Here is a 12,966-nt window from a genome sequence, read left to right as displayed (position 1 = left end):
TGGGCAAGCCTACAGATAAATCAAGCAGCATGAGCGTGGCATTGGCTTTATACTAAAATATTTAAACAAGTAAAAGTATGTGAACTTCAAAAGCACATGAAAAGGATATTTTATTTAATTATAAATATACAATTTTCAAGATTTATATAGCTTCTTGCCTGATTATAAATAGTTATAATTCTTAACTATAATTATAAATAATTTGCTGACACTGAAAATGAAAATAAATGTCATCACCTTGAGTTTAATGTTTATCATCATTAAATATTTAATGTTTTTCAAGAAATCAAATAGCATCAAAGGGTTGGTGATGGGAAACTGATTCCCTGGCGGATCCTTTCCCACTCATGCAGGCTGTGAGCAGTGGAAAACAGTGTGTCGAAGTGAGGCGTTTTCTGCGCAGCCTTGACGGGCCCTCTCCTTCCGTGGAAGGTTTCCTGCTATGGTTTTGATACTTCTTCATGCTCATCTTAACATTTTTTAACGTAATCTCTCCTTTCATGGATTATGAGTGAGCTCTTACCTGCCAAGAGTCAGAGAGGGTTCTTCCTTTGCCTTTTATTCCTGGAGCCGACGCCCACCCTGTTGCTACCAGTTAGGTGAAATGGTCTTATATGGAAAGACTCACTTTTATGCCATTTTGATCAGAAGGTTAATTCTGGGTGGTTATCCTATTCATGAAAAAAAAAGTTTTAGTTAATAGGTGCTAATTTAAATTTTGACTATAGGTTTATTCTGTAAGTGTTAGCAGGCGATCCCCCCCAAAAACATCTTTACATTTTGTGTTCTACCTTTTCTCTTAAATGCATGCCAATGCGGTTTATTCCAGAGGAAGCAGTTAAATCTGTGTTCCTAAACCGTGTTTCAGCTCACTGCAAATACTCACTTCTGATGCACATCCCAACTCTAAACATTTTTACCTTTGATCATCACATTCTATTTAGCTTTATTTTTTTTATAAATCTAGTTTGATACTCTTCACCCACTTCACATTGTGTAAAGACAGTTTTCGTAGAGCCTCCTATGCATGTCTCTTCTGTCTTTTAATTAGATTCCACATCTATATAATCTCACTCAGGATAAACTTTGTTATAAAAGGTACTGAATTTAATGTAGCTATTATTGTAGAATTTTCTACCTTACTTTCATAAACTTCATGAGGGAAGATAAGGGCTTGTCCCAAATTTAGGGAGTTCTCGTGTTTTCCCATGAACGCCCTGGGTCATGCCAGAACTTGAGGAAATCTTGTAATGAAGATAGCTGTGTGACTGAGAAGTAGGAAAACTCTTTAGGATCTGTGGGTTATCAGGATGAGAAAAGGAGAAGGCAGAATAATTATACTCGATTCATGGCATTTTGGTTTGTGAAAAGTACAGCATACTAGTAAAACAATCTGGTGGAGACTTAATTATGCGTTTTAAATTAAGGTTGATTAGAGCTTTATAGGAAAAACAATTCAGTCATACCATGAGTTTGTCTCTGAAATTGGACACTTTTAAGTGAATCTTATTTGTGAAAGGGATGCCATGAAAAGAGTGGGTGTGACTCGCCACAAAACCATGCCACTAGGGAAACAATGCAGAATTATCATTTTCTAAAGGTATAATATGATTTTAAGATTGAATGATCTATTTTAAGTTTTATATTAATAAACAGTGTTTCAGGTCCTTATTTCAATTTCAGTATCTTTATGGCTAGAGAATAGGAATTAATTGAACTGGGGAGAAAACATTATTTTTCAGATTTCTTGTGTTTACCACTTCCCGCTGAAATGAATGTGTGTGGTTAAGCCTTTCTTGGGTTGCACAGTTAGAAATGGGAAGTTCAGTGCGTTTCCACGTTGAAGAAGAAATGTGGATTACTCTAAAGAAATTCAAGGAATATTTAGTCGGGGTTTTTTTACTTTTGCGGTAAGCCTCAGTTTTTTGGCACTAACCTTCCTTTCTTACTAATCATATACAGAGTTGCAGACTTGTCCTTCTTGATTAAAAGGAAATTTTGTTGTTAAAGTACATTAATTTAATTAAAGAATTAGAAGGAGGTATTTATTACACATAACCTAATGTCTTTGTTTTAAGATAGAGATAAAAATACTTGAAATAATGTTTATTTTTGTTGAAATAATTTCAAGTGTTTTTTCTTTTATTTTTAACCCATCTAGTGGCTTTAAAGTCAGTATTCTAATGCTTGAAAGTTAGACTCTAGCCATTATCTGATCTTATGTATGACCGGATGCTGTCTTTCAGTTTCATGGAATTGTGCAGTACAGATAAATACATACTTATGGTATCTGTTATTGTATTGTATTCACAGAATCATTATGTCAGAATGAACATATAAAGATAACCTTCAGGGCAAACATGTAAGGACTCATTTGTTTATTTTATTGTGCATTTTTAAAGCTATATGAAGAATAGGTATCTTTAAGTACATGAGATTATGCAGTGTTACTTATAAATGTGAACCTACTCATGAATCTTAAGCTTAAAAATTATTGTACTGTGTTTATAACTAAATCTGAAAGCTATCTTCTCCCTTGGAAAGGACAGTCTAATACATTAAAATTACATAACAAATATGAAAGTTTAATCTCAAATATTTAATTCATTTTAAAAACTAAAACAATGCATTTGCATTCATTTTTGTTTATTTTTTATTGATGTGTAATTGACATATAACATTATATTAGCTTTGGGTATACAGCATGATGATTTGATATTTGCATAGACTGTGAAATGATCACAGTCTAGTTAACATCCAGGATTACACATAGTTACAAATATTTTTTTTCTTGTAATGAGTACTTTTAAGACCTAGTTTCTTATCAACTTTCAAATCTTTTGCATTCACTTAAAAATGTGTTTGATAGCTATGTTTTGACTATCTTAATAAAATAAAATTTACATAATCTGAAAATATGTAAGAATCTGTCTACCTTGAGAAATACAGTGAGGTTTATCATTCAGCAACATTTTAATTTATTTATTAGGTTCAAGGAAGTCATGCTTACTTTCCAACTAGTAATGCCTGCCTCCACCTCCCAATTGAAGGATATTTTGGTTGCTTCCAATTTGGACAGTCCTATCTAATAAAAGAGTAATATGCAAATTAACTATCACTCCACTACACCCACAAGCCACGCCCAGTAGCCAATCAGGAGCAAGTATGCAAATTAACCCCAACCAAGATGGCTGCGGCCATGGAGAGAGCAGGAGGGAGGCTTGGGTTTCCCCGGCGATGGAGGAAGCCAAGCTTTCCGCACACCATGGCCGGCCCAGGCCTCCACTTAGGGCTACAAAGTTTCAATGATAGAAGATAAATAAATCCCAACAGAAATGATGGGAAGCCACAGAGCTGGAGAGAGCAGGAGGCTAGGGTTGCCCCTGGCGATGGAGGAAGCCAAGCTTTCTGCACACCCTGGCTGGCCCAGGCCTCCGCTTAAGGCTACAAAGTTTCAATTATAGAAGATAAATAAATCCCAATAGAAATGGCTGCTGCCACGGAGGTTAGCAGAAGGCTTGGCTCCACGCCAGGCTACAAAGTTTCGATTAGAGAAGATAAATAAATCCCAACAAAAATGGCTGCTGCCACGGAGGTTAGCAGAAGGCTTGGCTCCGCTCCAGGCTACAAAGTTTCAATTGTAGAAAATAAATAAATCCCAGATACCAGGGCCTCCGCTTGGGTCGCTGGGGGACATGGCTGGCCTGCAAACCACCACAGGCCCCTCGCCCAGGCCACCCCACACCCCAAGGGAACCCCCACCCTGATCCGGGACACCCTTAGGGGCAAACCAACTGGCCCCCACCCGTGCACCAGACCTCTATCCTATCTAATAAAAGAGTAATATGCAGATACCATCACTCCACACACAAGATGGCTGCCCCCATGTGGTCAAAGATGACTGCCCCCATGTGGACACAAGATGGCCACCACAAGATGGCCAGCAAGGGAGGGCAGTTGGGAGGGACCAGGCCTGCAAAGGAGAGCAGTTGGGGGCGATCAAGCCTGCAGGGGAGGGCAGTTAGGGGTGACCAGGCCGGCAGAGGAGGGAAGTTGGAGGCAAACAGGCTGGCAGGGGAGCAGTTAGATATCAATCAGGCTGGCAGGGGAGTGGTTAGGGGGTGATCAGGCTGGTAGGCAGAAGCGGTTAGGGGCAATTAGGAAGGCAGGCAGGCGAGCAGTTGGGAGCCAGCAGTCCTGGATTGTGAGAGGGATGTCTGACTGCCCACCGGGATCAGGCCTAAACAGGCAGTCGGACATCTCTCGAGGGGTCCCAGATTGGAGAGGGTGCAGGCTGGGCTGAGGGACACACCACCCCCCTGCAAGAATTTCGTGCACCGGGCATCTAGTTATATATAAAGCTACTAAAAACATTGGTGTACAGATTTTTGTATGGACATAAGTTTTAGTTCATTTGGGTAAATACCTAGGAGTATGATTGGTGGATTGTATGGTAATAGTATTTCGTTTTATAAGAAACTGCCAAATGGTCTTCCAAAGTGGCTGCACCATTTTGCGTCCCCACCTGCGAAAGAAGGAGAGTCCTCTTGTTCCACATCCTTGCCAGCATTTCTAATATGTGCATTTTAAATTTTCTGGTTTTGCTATTGGGGTAATGCTGACTGCATAGACTAAGTTAAGAAATGTTTCCTCTGCTTCTGTTTTCTGGAACAGAATTACAAAACATAGGTATCAAACACATTTTTAAGTGAATGCAAAAGATTTGAAAGTTGATAAGAAACTAGGACTTAAAAGTTCTCATTACAAGAAAAAAATATTTGTAACTATGTGTAATCCTGGATGTTAACTAGATGTTGTCACTGTGTCACATTCTGGCCATGCTAATGGGTGTGGAATACTATCTAGTTGTTTAAAATATGGTGAGTATCTTTTCATATGTTTATTTGCCATCTCTTTATCTTCTTGGTGAGGTGTCTATTCAGACCTTTTGCCCACTTTTTAATCAGGTTGTTTGTTTTCTAATTGTTGAGTTTTAAGAGTTCTTAGTATATTTTGGATACAAGTCCTTTATCAGATATACATTTTGCAAGTACTTTCTCCCAGTCTGTGGCTTGTCTTTCCATTCTCTTAACAGTATCTTTTGCAGAGCAGGTTTTACTTTGAAGTGTAACTTATGAATTTTTTCCTTTATGAAACATGCTTTTGGTTTGTATCTAAAAATCTTATTGCTGTGCCATAGGTTTTCTCCTATGTTATGATCTAGAAATGTCATGGTTTTTGCATTTTACATGTAGGTCTGTGATCCATTTTGAGTTAATTTTTGTGAAAAGTATAAGGTAAATGTGTAGATTCACTTTTTGCACGTGGATACCCAGTTGTTGTAGCATCAATTGTTGAAAAGCCTATTTTTACTCCATTGAAGTGCCTTTACTCCTTTGTCAAAGATCAGTGGACAATACTTGTATGGATCTATTTCTCAGCTCTATTGCATTGATCTATATCTATTCTTTCGCCAGTACTACATGGTCTTAATTACTGCATCTTCATAGTAAGTCTTTAAGTTGGGTAGTGCCAGTCCTTCTTCAATATTGTGTTGGGTACTGTGGGTCTTCTGCATATATATACTTTAGAATCAGCTTATCAATATCCACCAAGAAACTGGGACTTTGATTGGAATTGCATTGAATCTGTACAGCAAGTTGGGAAGAACTGACAATATTGAATATTGACAATATTGAGTCTTCCTACCCATGTAGATGGAATGTTTTTCCACTAATTTATATTTTTATTTTTCTCATCAGTTTCATAGTTTTTCTTATATGAATTTTGTATTTATTTTTTAGATTTATATTTCTCTTTTGTATACTAATGTAAATGGTGTGTGTTTTTAATTTCAAATTCCAATTGTTCATTGCAGGTATATGGGAAAGTAATTGACTTTTGTATATTATCCTTATACCCTGCAACCTTCCTATGATAACTTATTAGTTCCAGGAGGTTTTTTGTTGTTGTTGTTGTTGTTGATTCGTTGGTATTTTTTACATAGACAATCATGCCATCTGTGAACAAAGACAGCTTTGTGCCTTTTTTCTCAGTCTGAATACCTTTTCTTTCTTATGTAATTGCATTAACTAGGACTTCCTGTACAAAGTCGAATGGAAGTGGCAAGAGGAGGCATCCTTGCCTTATTCCTGATCTTAGAGAGGAAATGTCAAATTTTTCACCATTAAGTATGATGTTAGCTGTAGGTTCTTTATAGATGTGTGTTGTTGTTGTTTTATATCAAATTAAGGAAGTTCCTTTCTAGTCCTAGTTTGCTGAGAGTTCATATCAAGAATGCCTTTTCTACATCAGGTGATATGATCATATGATTTTTCTTCTTCAGTCTGTTGATGTAATGAATTACATTAATTGATGTTCAAATGTTGAGCCAGCTTTTCATACTTAGAATAAATCCCACCTGGTCATGGTGTATAATCTTCTTATACATTGTTGGGTTTCATTCTGCTAATACTGTATTAAGGATCTTTGAATCTGTGTTCATGAGAGATATTGGTGTGTAGCTTTCATTTCTTGTAATGTATTTTTCTGGTTTTGCTATTGGGGTAATGCTGACTGCATAGACTAAGTTAAGAAATGTTTCCTCTGCTTCTGTTTTCTGGAACAGATGGTAGAAAATGTGTATTATTTGTTCGCTAAGTATTTATTTATTTATTTTAAATATATTTCTTTATTGATTTCAGAGAGGAAGGAAGAGGGAGAGAGAGATAGAAACATCAATGATGAGAGAGAATCATTGATTGGCTGCCTCCTGCACGCCCCCTACTGGGGATCGAGCCCGCAACCCAGGCATGTGCCCTTGGCCAGAATCGAACCTGGGACCCTTCAGTCCGCAGGCCGACGCTCTATCCACTAGGCCAAACTGGCTAGGGCTGTTCGCTAAATATTTAGTAGAAATCTTCAGTGAACCCAGCTAGGCCTAGTCCTTTATGTTTTAGAAAGTTAAGTATTGATTCCATTTTTTAAGTAGATTAGGCCTACTGATATTCAGATTATCTGTTTCTCCTTGTGTGAGTCTTAGTAGATTGTCTTTCCAGGAATGGTCCTTACCATCTATGTTATAAAATTAGAATTGCTCCATAATATTCCTTTATTAGCCTTTTAGTGTCTATGGGATTGCTACTGATGGCCCTTTCCATTTCAATATTAATATTCATGTTTTCCTTTTGTACTGGTTAGCCTTGCTATAAATTTTACTGATCTTGTAAAAGAGCCAACTTTTTGTTTCATTGATTTTTCTCTATTGTTTTTCTTATCTCAATTTTATTGAATTTTCTGCTTTTTATTATTTCTTCTGGGTACTTTTTATTTAATTTGCTTTTCTTTTTCTAGTTTTCTAAGGCTTGAAGCTTAGAGTATTGATTTTAATTTTTTTCTAATATGTGCATTTAATGCTTTAAAATTCTCTCTAAACACTGGATTTGTTGCATTCCACAAAATTTGATAGGTAATTTTTTCATTTTCATTTATTTTGAAATATTTTTATTTTCAGTATCATTAAAACATTCCCTTTTAAAGAGGTATAACATTTATTGGAAAAAATCTTAGAAATTTGATGATGTACAGTATATATAATTTGTGAAAATAGCCCAGTTATTCATATTTTCCCAATTAAATGACTTTGTATTGTTAGAGAATGTGATTAGTTTCTGAGTAGTCCATTCAAATCCCACTATCTAAAATAGAAAATTTTGGTCAGAATCAACTCTCTTTTTTCTTCTTCTTATTTAAATCTAAGACTGTAAGGCAATATCCAAATTAAATGCATGATTATTTTAATTTTTAAATGATGGACTTCATTTTAAAATTTTTTCAAATTTTCAAAACAAATTTATTTTAAATTTCTTTTTTTAAAGTAGTTAAATTTATTGGGGTGACGTTGGTTAATAAAATTATATAGATTTTACATGTACAATTCTATAATATATCATCTGTATGTTGCATTGTGTGTGTTTATAGTTCTTCTTTACAAAATCAATGATTTTTTTCTATGTTTAAAAACATATAAACCAGGGGTCCTCAAACTTTTTAAACAGGGGGCCAGTTCACTGTCCCTCAGACCATTGGAGGGCCGGACTATAGTTTAAAAAAAAAACTATGAACAAATTCCTATGCGCACTGCGGGCCTGGGACGAGTCGGCTGCTAAGCAGGACAGGCAGCGGCACCCGGCGGGCCAGATAAATGTCCTCGGCGGGCCGCATGTGGCCCACGGGCCGTAGTTTGAGGACCCCTGAAAACATTTAAAAAAGAAAAATACATATAGGATATTTTACTTTTGTGCTAATATCTAAACATACCTTATCTCTTAGCCACTGATGTTTAAATAGTATGTTATTTCCTTGTACTAAACTCTAAAATCTTAAGGCATGTTATTCCAACATGACTAAATAAACTTCTTTTCAAAAGAGTGATAAAAAATAATTTTACCACTTGAAAGTAATTATCATGAAAGAATTTTTTTCTAAAAAGAGTACCTAAGCCATTTAAAAAAATATATTGTATCATATGACTCACATATGTATAACCAAAATATGAACACTCATTTGTAATTCAATTACTGTACTATATTTAAATAATTTGGCTTGAAAACATTTCTTAACTGAAATCTCTTAGAACATTGCATAATAATTAGGACAGCTGTCATCATCATCATCATCATCATGAAACTTAGAAAAAATATAATGATTGTGTTTAGAGGCTTATGTTACATTCCTTGCAATCTTATTACATACCCATGAGGTAGGTACTATTTGTTCCCATTTTACAGATGAGGGAAACTTGACACATAGCTCTTAAATGCTCAGTAAATGTTAGGCAGCATTAAGTTAATCAAGAATTTTGAGGCCAAATACAAAGCATGGGGGAGGGGAGAGAGAGAGGAAGAGAGAAAGAGTAAATGATAAATAAAACATTTCAGGTTACGGTGAAATAAAAAGCAGTTTTATTTATTAGTAATGAGTTTTAGTGCAGATACCATAGAAAGGTTAATTTTTCATCCAATTAGTTCATTTGAATTCCTTATAAAAACTTGCTGTTGAAATGTACCTTTTCATGCTCTGACTGCATGCAGACGATTTACTGGTTAAGGTGATGTACAGGAGTCTTGCCAATATTGAATTTCAGTGACAGAGGAAAAGTCAGTATAAGAGGGAATTCAATATGCATGGGAAACCATTTGTTCCCTCTGCTTCTTTGATCCTTGCCAAGGCCCCCGAAAGTAGAGCGGAGCGCCTGAAAACAGGGGAACATTCTTGTGCAAAGTTGGAGAACGCTGAGCTCTCACAGGAAATCAGTGTGACAGGCTGAAAAACTAAACTGCCCTCAACTTCCCTGTAAGTGCAAGGAATTTGGGCCACTTCTAGACTACCTAGCACGCCTGTGTCTCCCCTGTAGAAATGATCCCGAGGTTTGCAATAGCAGGCACGGGAGACCTGCGTTTTGCAGCATGAGTGGTTTTGAACATCTCTAAGCCATACTTGCTCATTTTCACAGATGCCTCTTGGACTTTGGAGAAGTTTGCGATTTGTCCAGCTCAAAAATAAACTATTTGAGTGAAACCATTTTCACTCACATGTTGGAAACATTTGTCAGCAAAACAAAGATTTGTATCTAAAATAGCCGGGCTATTAAGACGTGAGAAAACAAAACAGATGTTTGTTTGGGGTTGTTGAGTTGGTTTGTCTTGATGGCGTTTGTTTTCTTTCTTTTTTTCTCTCCCCAGAGGATTAATGAGATTATAAAGTTCTTGGAAATAAAGTTCACTCTTTGTTTTATATTGTCAGAAAGCAATAAAAATGAGTTTCCTTACCTTTGAAATCTGGACTGTATTTCCAAGAAGTAAAACAATCGTGTTTTAGCATTTACCCATTTTGTGCCTCATTACAGGGTTGAGTAATTTTTTTCAATTAGCCGGAAGTCAGGATGCCTTATAGCATCAAATTAATATACTTGGATTCTAGTATGTAATTCTTTCTTATATTTATATATAACATATGACTTATACATGTCATAAATGATCAAAATAAAAAGGTGTATATTTTTGAGCTGGTGAAATTAGTTTACTAACTCTCCTAAACATTTATTATTTTGTCTTTTTTTAAAAAATAGCTAATTGATTTATTGTTTCTGAAAAGTATTAAGTGTCTTATGGAGTCAACACAAATCAGTGTCATATGTTCCCGTGTTTAAGTTGGAGGACCTCAGCATTGACTGACGCGGTTTTTTAATTCAAGATGGTTGGGAAGACAACCTAGTTATCTGTGTTTGCCTTCCCTCTATCTCATTTAATTGGGATTGGATGGTTTAGTGGATGAGTTTTGGATTAACTTTTAAATCAAGGTAGGATTGATGAACTAATGGCTACCAATTTTATCCCCTGCTTGAGAGCCACAAAAAATTTAAGTTTACTGAATATTTTTTTAAATTTACTGGACAACTCATGAGCCTGGGACAAAAGTATAAAAGTACATAAGGGTTTACAGAAAAGAATGAAATTCTCTTTCTCTTCTGTACTTCGTTTCTTTCAGCAGAGTTTCTTGTGAATCCTTCCAAGGATATACTTTGCGTAGCACCTTCCCTGGCCACTTTTTTTTTACATGCAAGTATATAAACTTTTTATTATTTTTTTCCTTAAAGTAGAATACTATATGTACTATTCTATACCCTAGTTTTTTGACTTAACAATATATAGAGAAAAATTCAATGAGTATTTTTGTTTGGATATTATATACAAGTATAATAGTAGCTAATATTTTTTTTTTTCAGTGCTTACTACGCTCCAGAGCATCCTAAGCATCATTCATTGATGAACTTAGCTCATTCCCACACAGGTCCACAAGATAGGCAGTGTCATCACTGTCCCCATTTTACAGATGGGGAAGCTAATGAGAGGTCCATGACAGCCCTGGGACTTAACCTCCAGAGGCTTGGCTTCAAACCTGAGTTCTTGATCAGGAAAGCATGCCACTTCTTGAAACCACTGTGTCTGAAGTTTCAAACAAGCATAAATATGAAAGTGTAAATGAGTTGTGAAATGTCATAGCTACCTGGTATTCATTCTCTTTAATCATTCATAGCAGCCAGCAAGGAGGGATTCGATTAAATATGTGTTAAGTGAATGATCTCTATTTGCGGCTGAAATATGTAGGTCTGAAATTCTAGAGTAGTGGTGTGTAGGATAATGAAGGTTATATTGTATTGTAAGTATTCCCTGAATTATATTTTCCACTTTTTTGAATCTGCTCTACCCTCACTCCCCCTTCATCCTATTTAATGATTGTAAGGTTCGAGGTGCAGGAAACGGGAGTCGGAGACCTAGGCATGTTAAAAGAGGAGGTTTATTCCTCACTAATGAGCGAGATTCATTACAGAGGAGGTAGAAAAACCAGGATTAGAGGAGGAGGGGGAGGAGGAGAAGAAGGAGCCAGCCGGACTGCCCCGCAGACTGGGAGACAGCAACACGTGCAGCGGTGAACACACCTTTTGGGGGGAGGCACAGGAAGGGGTTGGGCCCAGGGCAGAATGGGAAGGGATAGGGCCCAGGGCACTCGGCACATGCTGATTGGTGGTTGAATGTCTCAGGATGTCCCAGCACAAACGCAGGTTATGTCATACTCCTTCCACCAGTTGGGGGAAGGTAGGATCTATCATTCCAGGCTTTTGGTGATATTAAAAAAAAATTGAGAATCTGGGCAAGGTCAGAGGGTGAAGGTCCATTTTCCGTAGCTACTTCCTGCTGAGAGGGGTCATCATTAGGGGCGTCTACCCGGGGTCTCAAGGATTCTGGTTCTAGGTTCTGAATTCAAGGCCAGATAGAACTCTCCCACCTTCTGGTTGGTGAATGCCTGCATTCTGTTCTGCAAAAAACTAGTGAAACAGTGCATGAGACAGGCGCCAAAGAGCAAAATTAAAGGAATAGATACCAGTGGGCCTAATGATGGGAGGAGCCATGGGGTAAGTGAGCAAAAAACAGGGAGTGTTTTCCGTGCTGGATGAGGGGTGCAGCGATCCTATTGGGTCACTTGGGAGGTAAAAGCTGGTCCTGAGGCTGCCACAGCATCACTTGTCTGGTTTTGCTGCTTTTCTGGGCCTGGAGCTGAAATATAACCTGGGGGTAAGGTTCTTGAGCAGGACTGAGTCCCCTGGCTGGAGGGCTGGTCCTTGGGAGTCTTGGTCAGCTGGTTCTGGCCTGGGCAGAAACCTGTCAGCGTGTTCCCAGAGCTTAAGAAGTGGGGCTCCTTGGAGTAGCCCGGATTCCGGTCAGGGCCATGGGCAGGAGGTCCGGCCATGAGCTGTGAATTTCTAGAAAGAGTTTAGTTAGATGGTCTTTAAGGAGGCTGTTGATTCTCTCAATCTTACCTGATGATTGTGGGCAGTAGGGTATGTGCAGTTTAGTTAAATCAGGATTAGAGAGAGGAAAATCTGAGAGTCCCACCCGAGGTTGAGTGAGGGCCTCTGATGACCTCGGGGCAGGAGTGCGTTGCCGCAGGTTGGGTGGAGGCAGGGGGAAGGAGAGTGGCCAGGTTCAGGGCTGGGGACTGAGCTAGGGCGGTATCAGAAAAAGCCTGACGAATGAGGGAGGGTGAGGAGAGGGAGCCTACTATTTCTTTAGCGGCCTGGTATAGGGGCTTAGCTAGGAGAGCAAAATTTGGGACCCAATGGCAGAAGAATCCTCCCAGCCCTAGAAAGGACAAGATCTGTTCTGCAGAAGTGGGAGGCTGTAGGTCTCGTATTGCTTGCGTTTTTAAAACTGCCACTTTTTCCCAGAGATAAAGATCTAAGTTTCTGATAAGCCTGTGCCAGCAAGAAAGTTGTTTTCTAGGGAGGGTGGAATGGTGGTGGTGGGGCGGGGGGGGGGGGGGGGGTGAAAAGGCGCTGAGGCCAGAGCAGTTTTCAGAGCATTAAAGGGTGATTTGCTGTCAATACCCATGACCGAGATTGTGGAA

At 38.1% G+C, this 12,966-nt stretch overlaps 1 protein-coding gene across 1 annotated transcript in view; it reads left to right on the top strand.

Moving 5' to 3' along the window:
• Positions 1-12,966, top strand: part of EYA1 (EYA transcriptional coactivator and phosphatase 1) — a 153,060-nt gene that overhangs the window by 54,892 nt on the left and 85,202 nt on the right. The gene's annotated exons all lie outside the window — the stretch shown is intronic.

This window comes from Plecotus auritus (assembly GCF_963455305.1).
Source record: "Plecotus auritus genome assembly, chromosome: 11".
Lineage (NCBI taxonomy): Eukaryota > Metazoa > Chordata > Mammalia > Chiroptera > Vespertilionidae > Plecotus > Plecotus auritus.
This window is presented reverse-complemented; position numbering and strand designations above follow the sequence as displayed.